The sequence below is a fragment of the Mirounga angustirostris genome, unplaced genomic scaffold (assembly GCF_029215605.1).
Source record: "Mirounga angustirostris isolate CCGP_5_RB_7025 unplaced genomic scaffold, mMirAng1.0.hap1 SCAF_11, whole genome shotgun sequence".
Taxonomy (NCBI): Eukaryota; Metazoa; Chordata; class Mammalia; order Carnivora; family Phocidae; genus Mirounga; species Mirounga angustirostris.
The window spans coordinates 71,459,314-71,482,306 of record NW_026991719.1 but is presented as its reverse complement, the minus strand read 5'-3'; the positions used below and the strand labels follow the sequence as shown (position 1 = coordinate 71,482,306).

The window sequence follows — 22,993 nt, the reverse complement described above, 5'->3', positions numbered from 1 at the left end:
TTCTTAGGACCGCCTTTGCTGCATCCCAAATATTTTGAACAGTTGTGTTTTCATTTTCATTTGCTTTCATGATTTTTTTTAAGTTCTTTAATTTCCTGGTTGACCCATTCATTCTTTAGTAGGATGCTCTTTAGCCTCCATGTATCTGAAGTTCTTTCCAACTTTCCTCTTGTGATTGAGGTCCAGTTTCAAAGCATTGTGGTCCAAAAATATGCATGGAATGATCCCAATCTTTTGGTACCAGTTGAGACCTGATTTGTGACCCAGGACTTGATCTATTCTGGAGAATGTTCCATGTGCACTAGAGAAGAATGTGTATTCTGTTGTTTGGGGATGGAATGTTCTGATTATATCTGTGAAGTCCATCTGGTCCAGTGTGTCATTTAAAGCTCTTATTTCCTTGTTGAACTTTTGCTTAGATGATCTGTCCATTTCAGGACCCAAATAAATAAAATCATGAATAAAAGAGGAGAGATCACAACAAACACCAAAGAAATACAAACAATTATAAAAACATATTATGAGCAACTATATGCCAGCAAATTAGATAATCTGGAAGAAATGGATGCATTCCTAGGGACATATAAACTACCAAAACTGAACCAGGAAGAAATAGAAAACCTGAACAGACCCATAACCAGTAAGGAAATTGAAGCAGTAATCAAAAATCTCCCAATAAACAAGAGCCCAGGGCCAGATGGCTTCCCAGGGAAATTCTACCAAACATTTAAAGAATTAATACCAATTCTTCTGAAACTGTGCCAAAAAATAGAAATGGAAGGAAAACTTCCAAACTCATTTTATGAGGCCAGCATTACCTTGATCCCAAAACCAGAGAAAGACCCCACCAAAAAAGAGAACTACAGATGAATATCCCCGATGAACATAAATGTAAAAATTCTCACCAAAATAGTAGCCAGTAGGATCCAACAGTACATTAAAAAGATTATTCACCATGACCAAGTGGGATTAATTCCTGGGCTGCAAGGTTGGTTCAACATCCACAAATCAATCAGTGTGATACAATACATCAATAAAAGAAAGAACAAGAACCGTATGATCCTCTCAATAGATGCAGAGAAAGCATTTGACAAAGTACAGCATCATTTTTTGATTAAAACTCTTCACAGTGTAGGAATAGAAGGTACATATTTCAATATCATAAAAGCCATCTATGAAAAGCCCACAGAGAATATTCTCCATGGGGAAAAATTGAGAGCTTTTCCCCTAAGGTCAGGAACATGGCAGGGATGCCCACTATAACCACTGCTATTCAACATAGTACTAGAAGTCCTAGCTGCAGCAATCCAACAAAAAGAAATAAAAGGCATCCGAATCAGCAAAGAAGAAGTGAAACTCTCACTCTTGCAGATGATAGGATACTTTATGTGGAAAACACAAAAGACTCCACCCCCAAACTGCTGGAACTCATACAGGAATTCAGTAAAGTGGCAGGATATAAAATCAATGCACAGAAATCAGTTGAATTTCTATACATCAACAAGACAGAAGAAAGAGAAATTAAGGAGTCAATCCCATTTACCATTGCACCCCAAACCATAAGGTACCTAGGAATAAATCTAACCAAAGAGGCAAAGAATCTGTACTCAGAAAACTATAGAACACTCATGAAAGAAATTGAGTAAGACACAAAGAAATGGAAAAACATCCCATGCTCATGGATTGGAAGGACAAATATTGTGAAAATGTCTATGCTACCTAGAGCAATCTACACATTTAATGCAATCCCTATCAAAATACCATCAACTTTTTTCACACAATGGAACAAATAATCCTAAAATTTGTATGGAACCAGAAAAGACCCTGAATTGTCAAGGAAATGTTGAAAAAGAAAAATAAAGCTGGGGGCATCACGTTGCCTGATTTCAAGCTATATTACAAAGCTGTAATCATCAAACAGTATGGTACTGGCACAAAAACTGACACATAGATCAATGGAACAGAATCAGAGAGCCCAGACATGGACCCTCAACTCTGTGATCAACCAGTCATTGATAAAGCAGGAAAGAATGTCCAATGGAAAAAAGACAGTCTCTTCAACAAATGATGTTGGGAAAATTGGACACCCACATGCAGAAGAATGAAACTGGATCATTACCTTACACCACACACAAAAATAGACTCCAAATGGTTGAAAGACCTAAATGTGAGACAGGAATCCCTTAAAATCCTTTAGGAGAACCCAGGCAGCAACTTCTTCGACTTCAGCTGCAGCAACATCTTCCTAGAAACATCATCAAAGGCAAGGGAAACAAGGGCAAAAATGAACTATTGGGACTTCATCAAGATAAAAAGCTTTTACACAGCACAGGAAACAGTCATCAATACCAAGAAACAACTGACAGAATGGGAGAAGATATTTGCAAATGACATATCAGATAAAGGGCTAGTATCCAAAATCTATAAAGAACTTATCAAACTCAACACCCAAAGAACAAATAATCCAATCAAGAAATGGGCAGAGGACATAAACAGACATTTCTGCAAGGAAGACATCCAAATGGCCAACAGACACATGAAAAAGTGCTCAACATCACTCGACATCAGGGAAATCCAAATCAAAACCTCAGTGAGATACCACCTCACACCAGTCAGAATGGCTAAAATTAACAAGTCAGGAAATGACAGATGTTGGCGAGGATGTGGAGAAAGGGAACCCTCCTACACTGTTGGTGGGAATGCAAGCTGGTGCAGCCATTCTGGGAAACAGTATGGAGGTTCCTCAAAAAGTTGAAAATAGAGCTATCATATGACCCAGAAATTACACTACTGGGTATTTACCCCCAAGATACAAATGTAGTGATCCAAAGGGGTATGTGCACTCCAGTGTTTATAGCAGCAATATCCACAATAGCCAAACTATGGAAAGAGCCAAGATGTCCATCAACAGATGAATGGATAAAGAAGATGTGATATATATATATATACATACACACACACACACACACACACACACACACACACTGGAATATTATCCAGCCATCAAAAAAATGAAATCTTGCCATTTACAATGATGTGGATGGAACTAGAGGGTATCATGCTAAGTGAAATAAGTCAGTCAGAGAAAGACAAGTATCATATGATCTCACTGATATGAGGAATTTGAGAAACAAGACAGAGGATCATAGGGGAAGGGAGGGAAAAATGAAACAAGATGAAACCAGAGAACGAGCAAACCATAAGAGACTCTTAATCTCAGGAAGCAAACTGAGGGTTGCTGGATTGGAGGGGGGTGGCAGGGATGGCATGGCTGGGTGATGGACATCAGGGAAGGTATGTACTATGGTGAGCACTGTGAATTGTGTAAGACTGATGAATCACTAACCCTGAAACAAATAATACATTATATGTTAATAAAGAAAAAAAGACAAAAGGAATCAAGTCAGGGCAGAGAAGGCTTAAGACATCAACTTGATATCCTACAATATTATATACATAGCTCTTCTATGTTGTCAAAATTATGGCCAATTTCATTGGGTCTGGTGCCCCTTACTTCAAGGAGCCTATAGGTATCTGTCATAATCTATGGTATTTGAATGTGGACTACTTAGGAATGTCACAAGTTCAAAGCCATTGTGTTGGATGCTCCAAGCATCTAAAAATGGCAAGATGGGCACCCCAGCCTCCCTTCAAAACTGAGCTGCTATGAACATGAAAGTATCCCTGTGAGTATCAGGTCAGAGGGTTAACAAAGGAGGCAGATGTAGCTACTCTCTGTTTTGGACATAGATATCCATGCAAATCTCTGTCCCTACTTCTTTCCTTGAAAGAATAGAAGAATTCCAAGTATACCTATACTCCCCATTTGTGGTTTCTAATTTAGTGGGATTTTATGACATTATCAAATATTTTGCTATTTGTCTGTCTATGTGAACTTAAAACTGTACTATATTTCAAGTTTTATATTTTCACTAGAGTAAAAATCAAGTACTGTCATAAAAAATCCCTGGGGGGGAAAAAAAACTATCCATATTCTTTCTTACAGAGAAAAACAACAATATAAATTTATAAAAATTATTTAGTTTTGAATTTTGATTGGTAGATACTTAGGAGTCAGAAAAATATCAGCTCTGTTTTTAATAGTATATATTTCTGGGGCACCTGGGTAGCTCAGTTGGTTAAATGGCTGCCTTTGGCTCAAGTCATGATCCCAGGGTTCTGGGATGGAGCCTCACATTGGGCTCCTTGCTCTGCAGAGAATCTGCTTCTCCCTCTCCCTCTGCCCCTCCCCCCACTCGTGTGTTCTCTCTCTCTCTCTCAAATAAATAAAACCTTTTAAAAATAGTATATATTTCTCTTTTTTTTAAGAGACTTGGACTTTCAGTCATTTTAATTCATTGTAGGTCTTCCTATTCTTAATAGCCAAAAGCTATTCATCCCTCTATGATCTCTCTACTGCTATCCCCAATCTTTATCTATACCTGTCTTAAGGCATTTGCACTTCTTCCCTTTTATTTAAGTAATAAATACATAAAATCATGTGTTATTTCTCCCACTAGATTCATCAAGAGGCAAGGAGGAACTGATTCTGTGCCTACATATATTCCTACAATGCCCAGTATAGTTCTTTGAATATTATACACATGAAAATATAATTATAGATATATAATGGGTTGAAAGATAGTTAACATGTTTCTCAAAGTACAATAATTAACAGGATGGTTCAAGGAATAGGATATTATGGTTAATGTCTGTAACTGAGCTTTACCATCAGAATCTGCTCAAAAGTGGCAATTTAAATAGTTCTTAAAGCCCTGTGTTTTAATATCCTTCCAAAATATGTTTGAACAATTTCTTAGTTTTGTAAATATAAGCTTATAACAAAATAGGATTTTTCTCAGATGAGCTGAAGTCTTGCTATAGCTTATAGTCATTACTCTGGACATAATTAACCATTGTGCCATACTAGAGATGCAGAGAGCAAATAAAATTGAAATGAAATGAGTACTGATTTCAAGGTATTTCTTGAATTATATTATCATGCCATGTCCTCCTTAAAGATAAATAGAATTCTACAGGGAAATATGTTTAATTGAGGATTTAAAGTAGTTATTTTTCAGTTAATCTTGGCTTTGTTGCACCATTACCAAGCATTTCCTGTCAGCTCCATAAATGAACAAGACATCTAAATACCATTTAAAAATATATACTATGTAAATATACATATGTGTGTATATATACATAAACATATATGTGTGTGTATATATAACCATTGTGATAAGAAATAGTTTGCTATGATACATAGGCATTCTACAATTCTTCATGGAAATTGCAGACTTGTGCATTTATTTGCAAAAAGGAATAAAGAGTGTATTAATTAGGTGAACAATATGTGTGCAAATCCCCTCTTGCAAAAATATTCTCATTGCAATGAAAATCATATGATGCCAACTGACTTTCTAATTTCAGTTTTGTATTCTGTGTCCATCATCTGCACTGATTTCACCATATACATTCTTCTTTTGTGTCAATGTAATGCAAAAATATGACAACCAAAACATTACTTTCAAGGAAGGAATGTGCTCTATTCTAAGGAAAATATTTGTTTTATACAAAAATACATCAAAGAGAAATGTAAAAAACTATTCAAATTCTCAGAGGGGTGCCAGGAAGATGGCAGAGTAAGAGGACCCTAAGCTCATCCCATCCTATATTTACAACTAGATATCAGTCATATCCAAGTCAATAAACCAGACAGCAATCCAAAGACTAGCAAAACAAACTCCACAACTAATGTAGAGAAGAAGCCACAACAGAGAGATTAGGAAGGACAGAAATGGTGGTCGGGAGCTGCTTGCAGGAGGGAGGGAACTGCTGTCTCAGAGAGGGAGAAGAACCAGGGAGCCCACGCAGGAAACACAAATCCCCCTAACATCTAGCCTTGAAAACCGGAGGGGCTGAATTCTGTGAGTTTTTATAAACAGTGGAACTTGGAGGCTGGACCTTTAAAAGTCAGTGGAATCAACATTGGGTGAGCCATGAGGACAAGTGTTAGCCAGGTCTCCATCATTAAAAAGACAATAGCTCAAGAGACAACATAGAAAGGACTGCTTGCACAATGGGAGGGATATCTATACAGATTTCAATGCATGTTGGGGAAACTTCTCTGGGAACAAAGGAGCTGGCAGTCAGTCACCATTTTTATCCCCCAACCCACAGCATAATCACAAAGCTACCTACAGATGCAGCGCTGCAGAGACACTTGCTACCCAAACTGCTGGCAGAGTACCATGCCCACAATTTCTCTTGAGGGCTCCCTCACTCCAAGCCTCCTGGACTCGGCCCTAGGCTCAGCATAATTTTTGTTAATGCTGCACATACCACCCAGCTGCTGCACACAGATGTGGCTTTCTTCAACCACTGCACTCTATGTCCAGCCACCACGCACACAGATGCCACATGGCACAACCTGCCACCAGGTGCAGACACTGGACCTAGCCACTGTGCACAAAAGGCTATGGGACCCTGGCCTACTGTGCACCATGTGCCCAGCTGCTGTGCTCAGGGAATCACATAGGACTAACAGCTCATTGCGAATTTTCCTAACACTGGCACCCCAACCCCGAGCCTTTCTGCTGTCATGCCCCAACAAAGCCAGCCTGCCTGGATCTCACTAACATCACAGAGAGCAAACACAACTCATAACAGGCAAAGTCAGTGCAGACATCTGGACTGAAATGAAAAGTGACTCAGACACAATAGCACAACACAAGCAACATACATGGCAAACTCTCATGAAGTAGCAGGTTCTGGCGAACAGGGGATACTGCATGGTAGGGCACTACAGGAACTCTTCTTTATAAAGCCACTACTTTCAAGAGCAGAAGACAAAGCTAACTTCCTTAACACAAAGAAACACAAAGAGAGAAGTAAACAGAATGAAGAGACAGAGGAATATTTTTCAAATGAAAGAACATAAAAAATCACAGCAGGAGATCTAGCCAAAGAGAAATAAGTAATATGCTTCATGCAGAATTTAAAGTAATCATCATAAAGTTACTCACTGGGACATTGGAGGAAGAAGGCAGCAGAATAGGAGAACCCTAGGATCCTCTGGGCCCATGAACACTAGATAACTATCAAACCATCCTAAATACCCCAGAAATCAACCTGAAGACTCACAGAACAAACTCCACAATAAAAGGGAGAGAAGAGGCACACTGAAGAGGTTAGGAAGTGCAGAGACATGGTTTAGGGGAGAAAGGAATCTTGGGTGCTGCAGAAGGGAGGAAGCCACAGTCACCGAGAAGGGTAGGGGGGTGTAGCACAGAGGAGAACACACAAAGGGAACATGTCTTCAAAGCCATTGGCATGGAAAATGAGTAGGGATGAATTTTGTGAGTCCTACAACCAGCAGGGCTTAAAGTCTAGAATTATAAAGGTCAGCAGGCTTGACTGAGATACACCTGGAGGGTACTGCCCTGTTCCTAGAGAGAACGCAGGAAAACAGCTCAGAAGCAGACGGTGTGGAAACAGCAGTTTGAAGAACAACAGGGGCACACAGAGGGGAGATTATTCTCTCTTCTTGGACATGTCCCTGAGAGGTAGCATTTATGGAGATGCCTCTCCAGGAACAAAGCTGCTGGCTGGCACAATTTAACTCCCTCCCTCCTCAGCATAAACACAGAGCCACCTGCAGGAAGCAACCCAGCACCAGCACTGGCTGCCTACTTGTTTAGACCAAGCCCTACCTTCCTGAGCTCAAGCTGAACTATCCTTCTCAGTCAAGCTTGCCTCAGTCCCAGCCCAGAGGAACCCTCCCCCAGAAGACAAGCAAAAACTCTTGTCCACACCACCACAGCCAACCAGAGTTCTGAAGGCCTTAGTTCTGGTAGAAGAGGTGATAAGTCTCATTTAACAAGCAGACCAAAGCTCACCTATTTAAAACGCACCACATTCATGCAAGGGATCAGAAATCATTGACAGCTAGCAATAAGGACCTCTGTAGACAACTGGCCTGAAGGATAGAGCAGCCAAAACACAACATCATAGTGCATGCAACACACACTAGAGGCATTCCCTGAAGTGCCAGATCCTGGGCACTACAGGAACTCATCTTCCTAAGGTCATTACTTTCCAGAGCAGCAGACATAACTGGCTTTTCTAACACAGAGAAGAAGGCAGAGACTTAGATAAATGCAAAGACAGAGGAATTTATCCCAAATGAAAACAAAGTAAAGTCATGGCCAGAGTTCTAGGTGAAACAGGTATAAGTTACAAGAAAGATGGAGAATTTAAAGCAATAATCAGAAGGATACTAACTGGACTTAAGAAATGAGTACAAGACATGAAATAGACCCTTACCACAGAGACAAAAGAGTTTAAAAAGAATCAACCAAAAATGAAGAATGCAATAAGTGAGATTAGAAACAAGCTTGATGCAATTAACAGGATGCTGGAAGAAGCAGGGGGGAAAATTGTGACATAAAAGACAAAATAATGGGAAATAATGAAACTAAACCAAAAGAGAGAAAATTATGCAACATGAGGATACACTTAGGGAAATCAGTAACTACATCAAATATAATAACATTTGTATTATAGGAGTCCAAAATGAAGAAGACAGAGAAAGGGGGTAGAAAATATATTTGATGAAAAAATAGCTGAAAACTTCCCTAATCTGGGGAACAAAAAGTCATGCAGAGTCAAGAGGAACAAAGAACTCCCATCAAAATCAACAAAAGCAGGCCAACACCAAGACATATTGTAATTAAACTTACAAAATACAGTGATAAACAAACAAACAAAAAATTAAAGAAGCAAAAAAAAAAAAAAAAAAAGAGGTCATTAACTTACAAGGAAAAGCCCATAAGGCTGCCTGGAAATATCTCAACAGAAACTTGGAAAGACAGAAGAGAAAGGCATGATATAGTCAAAGTACTGAAAGGGAAAAATACGCAGCCAACAATACCCTATCCAGCAACACTATCATTCAGGAAAGAAGGTGAGATAAAAAGTTTCCCAGACAAACAAGAACTAAAGGAATTCATGACCACTACAACAGCCCTGCAAGAAATATTAAAGGGGACTCTTTGAGTGAAAAGGAGAGACCAAAATTGACAAAGACAAGAGAGGATCAGAGAAATTCTCCAGAAGCAATGACAAAACAAGTAATAAAATGGCACTAAATACATATCTATCAATAATTACTTTGAATACAAATGAACTAAATGTTCCAATCAAGACATAGGGTGTCAGAATGGATTAAAAAAAAAAAGACCCATCTATCTTCTGCTGATAAGAGATTCATTTCAGACATAAATACACCTGCAGATAGAAAGTGAAGAGATGAAGAAATTTTTATCACACAAATGAATGTCAAAAGAAAGCCAGAGTAACAGTACTTATGTGGGACAAACTAGACTTTAAAACAAAGAATGTAATAAGAGATAAAGGAGGGCACTATATCATAACAAAGGGGACAATCAAGCAAGAAGATCTAACAATTGTAAATATTTATGCCTCCAATACTGGAGCACCCAAATATATAAAACAATAATGAACATTAGGGAACTAATTGAGGATAACACAATAATAGTAGGAGACTTTAACACCCCAGTTACATCAATGGACACATCATCTAAACAGAAAATCAAAAAGGAAACCATGACTTTGACTGACACACTGGATCAGATAGACTTAACAGATATATTCAGAACGCTCCAACCTAAAACAGCGGAATACACATTCTTTTCAAGTGTGCATGGGACATACTCCAGAATAGATCAAATGTGAGGTCACAAATCAGGACTCAACAAATACAAAAAGACTGAATACATACCATGCAACTTTTCTAACCACAACATGATGAAACTATAAGTCAACCACAAGAAAAAAATTAGAAAGATCACAAATACATAGAGGTTAAACAACATGCTACTCAACAATGAATGGCTCAACCAGGAAATCAAAGACGAAATTTAAAAATACATGGACAGAAATGAAAATAAAAACACAATGATACAAAACCTTTGGGATACAGCAAAAGCAGTCCTCTGAGGGAAGTATAGAGCAATTAAGGCCTACCTCAAGAAGCAAGAAAAATCTCAAATAAACATTCTAATATTGTATCTAAAGGAACTACAAAAAGAAACACAAAACTAGAGGAAGGAAGGAAATAATAAAGTTCAGAGCAAAAATAAGTGATATAGAAACTAAAAAAAAAAAAAAAAAGATAGAACAGATCAATAAAACCAGGAGCTGGTTCTTTGAAAAAAATTAATAAAATTTATAAACCTCTAGCTACAATTATCAAAAAAAAAAAAAAGAAAAAGAAAAACCCAAATAAATAAAAGCACAAATGAGAGGGGAGAAATAAAAACCAATGGTACAGAAATATAATTATAAGGAAACATTATGAAAAACCATATGCCAACAAATTGAACAAGGAACAAATGGATAAATTCCTAGAAACATAAACTACCAAAGTTGGAAGAGGAAGAAATAGAAAATTTGAACAGATTGATAACCAGCAAAGAAATTGAGTCAATAATCAAAAAACTCCCAACAAACAAAAGTCAAAGTCCAGATGGCTTCAAAGGAGAATTCTACCAATCATTAAAAGAAAATTAATACCTATTCTTCTCAAAATGATCCAAAAGATAGAAATGGAAGTAAAACTTCCAAACTCATCTTATGATGTCAGCATTACCCTGATACCAAAGCCAGATAAAGAGCCCATCAAGAGGAGGAGCAAGATGGTGGAGGAGTAGGAGACCTAAATTTCCTCTGGTCCCAGGAATTCACCTAGATAGGGATCAAACCATTCTGAACACCTACAAACTCAATAGGAGATGGAAGAAAAGAATAGAAGCAACTCTGAACAGAAAAGCGACCACTTTCTGGAAGGTAGGATGTGTGGAGAAGTGAATCCGAGGGGATATTTGGGAAGATAGGTAGCGGGGGAGGGGGCCTCCGTCAGCCAGCTCCTGGCAAGTGATAGAACCGAGGAGCACAAAATCGGAAATTTTAGAAGTCAGCTCTGCTGAGGGACGTTGCTCCAGTGGCTAAGCGGTAGGTGGAACACTTGCGGAGACAGGGTGGTCTCAAACCCTCAGGGTCACAGAAAGACTGGGCATGCCTGAGTGCGGCAGAGCTCCCAGGTATCAGAGCAGGGAAGCCAGCTGCAAAGACGGGGCCAAGGAGTGGGCTCTCAGCTCGGGGTTGCCATAAACCATGATCCGCGGCACAGGTGGGCCACTGCTCTTCCAGCAGGGACACAACAAGCAGTAGATCGGGGGACACACCCCTTCCTCCCCCTAGAAGGAGTGGTGTGGGAGTGCACCACAGTAATCTACTGGGTTAGGAGTGCCAGAGATAGAAACGATTGGCCACAGGCCAGGTGAGCATGGAGTGCAGCCGGAGAACGGGAAGACGGGAGTGATTGACTGCTTTTCTCTGGGGGATCACTGAGCAGTGGGACCCCAAATTCTCGGCTCCTCCAGGGTGGAGATTGGAAGGCCGCCATTTTCACTCTTGTCCTCCAAAGCTGTACAGAAAGCTTGCAGGGAACAAAAGCTCCCAAGAGCAAACCCGAGCAGATTACTTAGCCCGGCCTCAGCAAGGGCAGGGCAATTCCACCACCAGCAAAGATATTTGAGAACCACGGCAACAGGTCCCACCCCCAGAAGATCAGCAAGAACAGCCTGCCAAGATCAAGTTTACCAATCAATGAGAACGGCAGAACTCCAGAGCCAGGGGAATACAGCACATAGAATTCATGGCTTTTTTCCCATGATTCTTTAGTCTTTCAAAATTAATTTTTTTAATTTTCTTTTTTCTTTTTTTTCCCTTTTTCAACCAACATCTTACCAATCCCTTCTTTAAGAAATCTTTTTTATTTTTCATTTTTAGAGTCATATTCTATCCCTTCATAGTAGTTAACCTTAGTTTTGGTATATATATATATATAAGTTGTTTTCTCTTCAAATTTTGGGATACATTTTCTTTGAACAGACCAAAATATACCCTAAATCTCTAGCGTATGGCTTTGTTCTACTCTCCCGCCTGATCACATTCTCTCCCCTTTTTTTAAAAAAAACCTCTTCTTTCTTTTTTCAACCAACTTCTTACCAATTCCTTTTATAAAGTCATTTATAATTCTCATCTTTACAGTCATATTCCATCTCTTCATCATATTTACCCTTATTTTGTACATATATAAGCTTTTCGGTCTTTAAAATTTTGGGAGGCACTTTCTTCTAACAGACCAAAAAACACCCAAAACCTAGTGTGTGGCACTGACCTATGCACCAGACTGATCATATTTGATCATATTCTGTTTTTTTGTTTGTTTGTCTGTCTGTTTGTTTTATCTTTATCTTTTTTTTTTCTTTTTTCTTTCTTACCATTTCTTTTCCCCCAGTTTCAGGTCTTTTCTGATTTGTTTAGCTAGGCTGTCATTGAAAATAGAAGGACAGATAAAAAGCTTCCAAAACAAAAAATAATTAAAATAATTTGCAAAACCAAACCAGCCATACAAGAAATATTGAAAGGGGTTCTCTAAGCAAAGAAAGAGCCTAAAAGTAACATAGACCAGAAAGTAACACAGACAATACACAGTAACAGCAATCTTACAGGCAATACAATGGCACTAAATTCATTTCTTTCCATAGTTACCCTGAATGTAAATGGGCTAAAAGCCCCAATCAAAAGACACAGGGTACCAGACTGGATAAAAAAACAAGACCCATCAATATGCTGCCTGCAAGAGACTCATTTTAGACCAAAAGACACCCCCAGATTGGAAGTGAGGAGGTGGAAAATAATATACCATGCTAATGGACACCAAAAGAAAGCTGGGCTGGCAATCCTTCTATCAGACAAATTAGATTTTAAACCAAAGACTGTAATAAGAAATGAGGAAGGACACTATATCTTACTTAAAGGGTCTATCCAGCAAGAAGATCTAACAATTGTAAATATCTATGCCCCTAACATGGGAGCAGCCAATTATATAAGCCAATTAATAACAAAAGCAAAGAAACACATTGACAACAATACAATAATAATGGGGGACTTTAACACCCCCCTCACTGAAATGGACAGGTCATCTAAGCAAAAGATCAACAAGGAAATAAAGACTTTAAATGACACACTGGACCAAATGGACTTCAGACATATATTCAGAACATTCCATCCCAAAGCAACAGAATACACATTCTTCTCTAGTGCCCATGGAACATTCTCCAGAATAGATCACATCCTAGGTCACAAATCAGGTCTTGACCAGTACAAAAGACTGGGATCATTCCCTGCATAATTTCAGACCACAATGGAAAGTCAGAAAGAATTCAAATACATGGAGGTTAAAGAGCATCCTACTAAAGAATGAACAGGTCAACCAGGAAATTAAAGAAGAATTAAAAAAAATTCATGGAAACAAATGAAAATGAAAACACAACTGTTCAAAATCTTTGGGATGCAGCAAAGGCAGTCCTAAGAGGAAAGTATATAGCAATACAAGCCTTTCTCAAGAAACAAGAAAGGTCTCAAATACACAACCGAAACCTACACCTAAGGGAGCGGGAGAAAGAACAGGAAATAAAGCCTAAACCCAGCAAGAGAAGAGAAATAATAGAGATCAGAGCAGAAATCAATGAAATAGGAACCAAAAGAACAGTAGAACAGATCAATGAAACTAGGAGCTGGTTCTCTGAAAGAATTAACAAGATTGATAAACCCCTGGCCAGACTTATCAAAAAGAAAAGAGAAATGACCCAAATCAACAAAATCATGAATGAAAGAGGAGAGATTACAACCAACACAAAAGAAATACAAACAATCATAAGAACATATTATGAACAGCTATATGCCAGCAAATTAGATAATGTGGAAGAAATGGATGCATTCCTAGGGATAGATAAACTACCAAAACTGAACGAGGAAGAAATAGAAAACCTGAACAGACCTATAACCAGAAGGAAATTCAAGCAGTAATCAAAAATCTCCCAACAAACAAGAGACCAGGGCCAGATGGCTATCCCAGGGGGAATTCTACCAAACATTTCAAGAAGAATTAATACCTGTTCTCCTGAAACTGTTCCAATAAAGAGAAATGGAAGGAAAACTTTCAAACTCATTTTATGAGGCCACCATTACCTTAATCCCAAAACCAGACAAAGACTCCATCAAAAAGAATTACAGACTAATATCCTTGATGAACGTGAATACAAAAATTCTCACCAAAATACGAGCCAATAGGATCCAACAGTTCATTAAAAGGATTATTCACCAAGACCAAGTGAGATTTATTCCTGGGCTGCAAGGTTCGTTCAACATCCACAAATCAATCAATGTGATACAATACATTAATAAAAGAAAAAACAAGAACCATGCGATCCTCTCAATAGATGCAGAAGAAGCATTTGACAAAGTACAGCATCTTTTCTTGATCAAAACTTTTCAGAGTATAGGGATAGTGGGTACATACCTCAATATCATAAAAGCCATCTATGAAAAACCCACAGCAAATATCATTCTCAATGGGGAAAAACTGAGAGTTTTCCCCCTAAGGTCAGGAATGCGGCAGGGATGTCCACTATCACCACTGCTATTCAACATAGTATTAGAAGTCCTAGCCACAGCAATCAGACAACAAAAAGAAATCAAAGGCATCCAAATTAGCAAAGAAGAAGTCAAACTCTCACTCTTTGCAGATGATATACTTTATGTGGAAAACCCAAAAGACTCCACCCCAAAACTGCTGGAACTCATACAGGAATTCAGTAAAGTGGCAGGATATAAAATCAATGAACAGAAATCAGTGGCATTCCTATACACCAACAACAAGACAGAAGAAAGAGAAATTAAGGAATCGATCCCTTTTACAATTACACCCAAAACCATAAGGTACCTAGGAATAAATCTCACCAAAGAGACAAAGAATCTGTACTCAGAAAACTATAAAATACTCATGAAAGAAATTGAGGATGACACAAAGAAATGGATAAACGTTCCATGCTCATGGATTGCAAGAACAAATATTGTGAAGATGTCAATGCTACCTAGAGCAATCTACACATTCAATGCAATCCCCATCAAAATACCATCCACTTTTTTCAAAGAAATGGAACAAATAATCCTAAAATTTGTATGGAACCAGGAAAGACCCCGAATAGCCCGAGGAATGTTTATAAAGGAAAGCAAAGCTGGTGGCATCACAATTCCAGACTTCAAGCTCTATTACAAAGTTGTAATCAAGACAGTATGGTACTGGCGCAAAAACAGACACATAGATCAATGGAACAGAATAGAGAGCCCAGAAATGGACCCTCAACACTATGGTCAACTCATCTTTGACAAAGCAGGAAAGAATGTCCAATGGAACAAAGACAGTCTCTTCAACAAATGGTGTTGGGAAAATTGGACAGCCACATGCAGAAGAATGAAACTGGACCATTTCCTTACACCACACACAAAAGTAGACTCAAAATGGTTGAAAGACCTAAATGTGAGACAGGATTCCAGCAAAATCCTAAAGAACACAGGCAGCAACCTCTTTGACCTCAGCCGAAGCAACTTCTTCCTAGAAATATCACCAAAGGCAAGGGAAGCAAGGGCAAAAATGAATTATTGGGAACTCATCAAGATCAAAAGTTTTTGCACAGCAAAAGAAACAGTCAACAAAACCAAAAGACAACCGACAGAATGGGAGAAGATATTTGCAAATGACATATCAGATAAAGGGCTAGTATCCAAAATCTATATAGAACTTCTTAAACTCAACACCCAAAGAACAAATAATCTAATCAAGAAATGGGCAGAAGATATGAACAGACATTTTTTCCAAAGAAGACATCGAAATGGCCAACAGACACATGTAAAAGTGCTCAACATCACTCGGCATCAGGGAAATCCAAATTAAAACCTCAATGAGATACCACCTCACACCAGTCAGAATGGCTAAAATTAACAAGTCAGGAAACGACAGATGTTGGCAGGGATGTGGAGAAAGTGGAACCCTCTTACACTGTTGGTGGGAATGCAAGCTGGTGTAGCCACTCTGGAAAACAGTATGGAGGTTCCTCAAAATTTGAAAATAGAGTTACCGTACGACCCAGCAATTGCACTACTGGATATTTACCCCAAAGATAGAAATGTAGGAATCCGAAGGGGTATGTTTATAGCAGCAAGGTCCACAATAGCCAAACTATGAAAAGAGCCAAGATGTCCATCAACAGATGAATGGATAAAGAAGATATGGTATATATATATATATATATATATATATATATATATATATATATATATATATATATACAATTGAATATTATGCATCCATCAAAAGGAATTAAATGTTGCCATTTGTAATGATCTGGATGGAACTGGAGGGTATTATGCTGAGCGAAATAAGTCAATCAGATAAAGACATCTATCATTTGATCTCACTGATATGAGGAATTCTTAATCTCTGGAAACAAACTGAGAGTTGCTAGAGTGGTGGGGGTGGGAGGGATGGGGTGGCTGGGTGAAGGACATTGGGGTGGGTATGTGCTGTGGTGAGTGCTGTGAATTGTGTAAGACTGTTGCATCACAGACCTGTACCTCTGAAACAAATAATACATTATATGTTAAAAAAAAAAGAATGAAAGAAGATAGCAGGAAGGGAAAAATGAAGGGGGGGAAATCAGAGGGGGAGCTGATCCATGAGAGACTATGGACTCTGTGAAACAAACTGAGGATTCTAGAAGGGAGGGGGGTGGGGGGATGGGTTAGCCTGGTGATGGGTATTAAAGATGGCACGTAGTGAATGGAGCACTGGGTGTTATATGCAAACAATGAATCATGGAACACTACATCAAAAACTAATGATATAATGTATGGTGATTAACATAACACAATTTAAAAAAAAGAATCCATCTAAAAAAAGAACTACAGGCCAATATCTATGATGAACATGGATGCAAAATTTCTCAATAAAATACTAGCAAACTGAAGCCAACTGTACATTTAAAAAATTATTCACCATGATCAAGTGCAATGTATTCCTGGGCTCCAAGTGTAGTTCAGTATTTGCAAGTCAATCAATTCACATTAATAAAAGAAAGGTAAGAATTTTGATTCTGTTGATAGATGCAGAAAAAGCATTTGGCAATGTACAACATCCATTCATGATAAAAACCCTCATATAAAATAGGGTTAGAGGGAACATACCTCAATACCATAAAGGCCCTTTATGAAAAACCCACAGCTAATATCATCTTCAGTGGGGAAAGTCTGAGAGTTTTACCTCCAAGGTCAGGAACAAGACAGGGATGTCCACTGTCACCACTATTGTTCAACATAATACTGGAAGTCCTAGCCACAGCAATCAGACAACAAAAAGTAATCAAAGCCTTCTATATCTCTAAGGAAAAAGTAAAGCCTTCACTATTTGCCAATCACATGATATTCTATATAGAAAACACAAAAGACACCATGAGAAACTGCTAGAAATGATGAATGAATTCAGTAAACTCACATGATATAAATAAGCCAATCAGAGAAAGATAAGTATCATATGATCTCTCTGATATAATTTGAGAAACAAGACAGAGGATCATAGAGGCAGGGAAGGAAAAATGAAACAAGATGAAACCAGAGAGGGAGACAAACCTTAAGAGACTCTTAATCTCAGGAAACAAACTAAGGGTTGCTGGAGTGGAAGGTAGTGGGTGGGATGGGGTGGATGGGTGATGGACACTGGGGAGGGTATATACTATGGTGAGTGTTGTGAATTGTGTAGGACTGATGAATCACAGACTTATACCTCTGAAACAAATAATTCATTATATGTTAAAGAGAAAAAGATTGAGCAAAATAAAAATCAGTGTACAGAAATCTGTTGCATTTCTATACACCATTAATGAAACAGCAGAAGGAAAGTTAAGGAATCAATCCCATTTACAATTGCACCAAAAACAATAAGATACCAGGAATAGGAATAAACCTAACTAAAGAAGTGAAAGAACTGTACTCTGACAACTATAAAACACTAATGAAAGAAATTGAAAATGAAACAAAGAAATGGGAAAACATTCCATGCTCATGGATTGGAAGGAGCAATATTGCTAAAATGTCTATACTATCCAAAGGTACGCACATTTAATGCAATCCTTATCAAAATACCACCAACATTTTTCACAAAGCTAGAACAATTCTAAAATTTATATGGAACTACAAAATACCCCAAATCAGCGAAAGCAGGCTTGAAAAAGAAAAGTGAAGCTGGAGGCATTGCAATTCGACCTTCAAGTTATATTAAAAAGCTGTAATGTGGGCGCCTGGGTGGCTCAGTTGGTTAAGCGACTGCCTTCAGCTCAGGTCATGATCCTGGAGTCCCGGGATCAAGTCCCGCATTGGGCTCCCTGCTCGGCAGGGAGTCTGCTTCTCCCTCTCCCACTCCCCGTTTGTGTTCCCTCTCTCGCTGTGTCTTTCTCTGTCAAATAAATAAATAAAATCTTTAAAAAGCTGTAATGATCAAAACAGTATGGCACTGGCATAAAAATAGACATATTTCAGTGGAAGAGAATAGAAAACCCAGAAATAAACCCACAACTATATAGTAAATTAATCTTTAACAAAGCAAGAAAGAATATCCAATGAGAAAAAGAGAGTCTTTTCAACAAATGATGTTGGGAAAACTGGACAGCAATATGCAAAAGAATGAAACTGGGCCACTTTGTTACATGATACATAAAAATAAATTCGAAATGGATGAATGACCTAAACGTGAGACCTAAAACTTTAAAAATCCAAGAGAAGAACACTGGCTGTAACCGTTTTTACATAGGCCAAAGTAACTTCTTTCTAGATATGGCTCTGGAGGAAGGGGAAAAAAGGCAAAAATAAACTATTGGGATTTCATCAAAATAACAATATAAGAAAAAAATATCAACCAAACTCTAAGGCAACCTGTAAATGGGAGAAGATATTTGCAAATGGCAGATCTTATAAAGGGTTATTATACAAAATATAAAAAGAACTTATAAAACTCAACACCCTAAAAATGAATAATTCAATTAAAAATGGGCATAAGACATGATAGACATTTTTCCAAAGAAGATACACAGATGGCCAACTGACACATGAAAAGATGCTCAACTTCACTCATCATCAAGGAAATAGAAGTCAAAACTATAATGAGACATCACCTCACACCTGTCAGAATGACGAAAATCAACAACACAAGAAACAACAGGTGCCAGCGAGGATGGGGATTAAGGGAAACCCTCTTGCCCTGTTAATGGGAATGCAAACTGTTGCAGCCACTCTGGAAAATAGTATGCAACTTCCTCAAAAAGTTAAAAATACAACTACCCTATGGCCCAGTGATTGCACTACCAGCTATCTACCCAAAGATTAAAAAACACTGATTCAAAGGGACTCATGCACCCTAATGTTTATAGCATCATTATCAACAATAGCCAAATTTTAGAAAGAGCCCAAATGTGCACCCACAATGAATGGATAAAGAGGAAGTTGTATACATAATGGAATATTACTCAGCCATAAAAAGAATGAAATCTTGCCACTTGCAATGACATGGGTAGAGGTAGAATATTATGCTAAGTGATAAAAATCAATCAGAGAAAGACAAACACCATGTGTAAATACCATATGATTTCACTCATATGTGGAATTTCAGGAACAAAATAAATAAGCATAAGGGAAAAATAAAGAGAAGGATGCAAGCCAACAGATTCTTAAGTGTAGAGAGCAAAGTGATGGTTGCCAAAGGGGAGGTGGGCAGAGAGGTTAAATAGGTGATGGGGATTAAGGGGCGCACTTGTTGTGATGAGCACTGGGTGTTTTATGGAAGGGTTAATCACTATATTGTAAGCCTAAAACTAATATTTCACTGTATGTTAACTAACTGGAATTTAAATTATAAGAAAACATGGAAAAAATAGATACTCACTGGACTTCAGTAAAGGGTGGAGGACATCAGTGAGACCCTTGACAAAGAGATAAAAAATAACATATCAGAGATGAAGAACTCAATAAGTGAAATTAAAAATATAATAGATGGAATAAATAATATGTGACAGGAAGCCGAGGAACATATCAATGATCTGGAAGATAGAGTAATTGAAAATAATGAAGCTGAGCATGTGAGAGATAAACAAATACTTCATAATGAGAATAAACTTTAAGAAATGGTTCCTCCATCAAGCATAGCAATATTCACATTATAGGGATCCCAGGAGGAGAGAGGAAGGTGGGCAGAAAACATATTTGAAGAAACAATACTTGAAAATTTCCCAAATCTGGGGAGGGAAACAGATCCAGATTCAGGAGGCACAGAGATCATTTTAAAGATTGTAAGAGAAAAGAAGACATTTACACACAAAAGAAACCCCATAATGATTTCAGGTGTTTCAGCAGAAGATTTGCAGGCCAGAAGTGAGTGGCATGATGTATTTGAAGTGCTGAAAGGAAAAATCTGCAGCCAAAAATACTCTATCCAACAAGAATGTCATTCAGAATAGATGAAGAGATAAAGAGTTTCCCACGTAAACAGACTTAAAAGAATTCATGACCACTAAAACAGCCCTGCAAGAAATGTTAGGTGAGATTCTGTGAGTGGAACACAAAAAAACAATAAGTAAGAGTAAGAAAAATTAGAAGCACAAAGTAAAAGGATGTAAAATATGATACCAAATATCTGAACCATGGAGGGGAAAAGAGTAAAGAGTGAGTTCAAAAATAAGCAACCATCTAGTTAATATAGACTGCTATATGCAGGAGATGTTATATGTAAGCTGAATGGTAATCAAAACAAATAAAAAAACAGTAATACTTCTTTTACAACTAGTGCCAAGTGATGGGAATCTCTCAGGACAACTGGCACAAGCATCATAATATTGGGGGCAAGAGAAAGCCCTACCATAAAAAGCAGAAGTATGAGCAAGGATGCCCCACTGTCAACACTAAGATTGGCCCCTGCCACATTCATACAGTCCACATTTGGGGAGCCAACAAGAAGAACCATGCTTTGAGGCTGGATGTGGGGAGCTTTGTCTGGGGCTGTTTCTTGTGCCAGTTGTCCTGAGAGATTCCCATCACTTGGCACTAGTTGTAAAAGAAGTATTACTGTTTTTTGATTTGTGGTTACCATTCAGCTTACATATAACATCTCCTGCATATAGCAGTCTATATTAACTAGATGGTTGCTTATTTTTGAACTCACTCTTTACTCTTTTCCCCTCCATGATTCAGATATTTGGTATCATATTTTACATCCTTTTACTTTGTGCTTCTAATTTTTCTTACTCTTACTTATTGATGTTGTCTACAATGCATCCAACAAGGAAATAGTCCACACAAAGACCCTGGTGAAGAACTGTATCATGCTTATTGACAACCCACAGTGGTATGAGTCCTGCTATGCACTGCCCCTTGGCCACAAGAAGGGGGCCAAGCTAACATCAAAGGAGAAAGAAATTTAAAAAAAAAAAAACCTCAGAAAATTCAAAATAAGTATAATGAAAGGAAAAAAATGCCAAAATCAGCAGTTTTCCAGAGGAGCAGTGCCAGCAGGGCAAGCTTCTTGCAGGCCTCATTTCAAAAACAGGCCAGTGTGGCCAAGAAGATGGCTATATGCTACAGGACAAGGAGGTAGACTTCCATCCGAGGAAAAGAAAAGCTCAGAAAGGCAAATAAATCTTCCTGCCTTCTATCTTTGATCATGTAATAAAGGTGCTTATTGTTCTAAACAAAAGCACTAATAGGTATGCAAAAAATAAAAAGTAAGAAACCAAAATAATCACTAAAAAACCCCAGCAAACCATGAGAGACAGAAAAACTACAAAAACAACAACAAATCAAGTAGCACAATGGCAATAAATACACACCCATCAATAATTATTTGGGGGGCACCTGGGTGGCTCAGTCAGTTAAGTGAACAACTCATGATTTCAGCTCAGGTCATGATCTCAGGGTTATGAGATCAAGCCCCATTTTGGGCTCTGTGCTCAGTAGAGAGTCTGCTTATCTTTCTCCATCTGCTCCTTCCCCTGCACTCTTGGTCTCTCTCACTCTCTCTCAAATAAGTAAATATAATCTTTAAAAAAATTACTTTGAATGTAAATGGACTAAAAGCTTCAATCAAAAGAAATAAGGTGACAGAACAGATTAAAAAAACAGGACTCATCTATATTATTCCTACTCATCTCAGACCTAGAGATACCTGCAGATTGAAAGTGAGGGGATGGAGAAATGTTTATCATACAAATGGATGTCAGAAGAAAGCTACAGTAGCAATACTTATATCACACAAAATAGACTTTAAAACAAAGTCTGTAACAAGAGACAAAGAAAGACACTATATATTAACACAGGAGACAATCCAACAAGAAGATATGACAATTTTAATATTTACGCACCCAAAATGGGACTGCTCAAATACATAAAACAGTTAATAACAAACATAAAGGAACTAATCAATACTAATACAACAGTAGTAGGGGCTCTAACACCCCACTTGCTTTGGTGAACAGAACATCTAAACAGAAAATAAACAAGGAAACAGTGGCTTTGAATGATACATTGGAACAGATGAATTTAACAGATATATGCAGATCATTCTATCCTAAAACAGAATACACATTCTTTACAAGTGCACATGGAACATTTTCCAGAATATATCACATACTACGTGACAAATTAGGCCTCAACAAGTACAAAAAGACTGAGATCATACCATGCATATTTTTGACCACAACACTATGAAACTTGAAGTCAACCACAAGAAAAAATTGGGGAATACCACAAATAACATGGAGGTTAAGCAGCATACTATTAACGATGAATGGGTCAAACATGAAATCAAAGAAGAAATTAAAAAAAATACATGGTAACAAATGAAAATGAAAACACAACATTCCAATACCTTTGGGATACAGCAAACATGGTCCTAAGAGGGAAATATAAAGCAGCACAGGCCTATCTTAAGAAGCAAGAAAAATCTCAAATAAAACAACCTGACCTT

At 38.0% G+C, this 22,993-nt stretch overlaps 1 protein-coding gene and 1 pseudogene across 2 annotated transcripts in view; one reads left to right on the top strand and one right to left on the bottom strand.

Annotated features, from left to right (window-relative positions):
- Positions 1 to 22,993, bottom strand: part of DACH2 (dachshund family transcription factor 2) — a 909,992-nt gene that overhangs the window by 529,460 nt on the left and 357,539 nt on the right. The window lies entirely within an intron of this gene.
- Positions 20,828 to 21,666, top strand: LOC135361945 (small ribosomal subunit protein eS8-like; annotated as a pseudogene).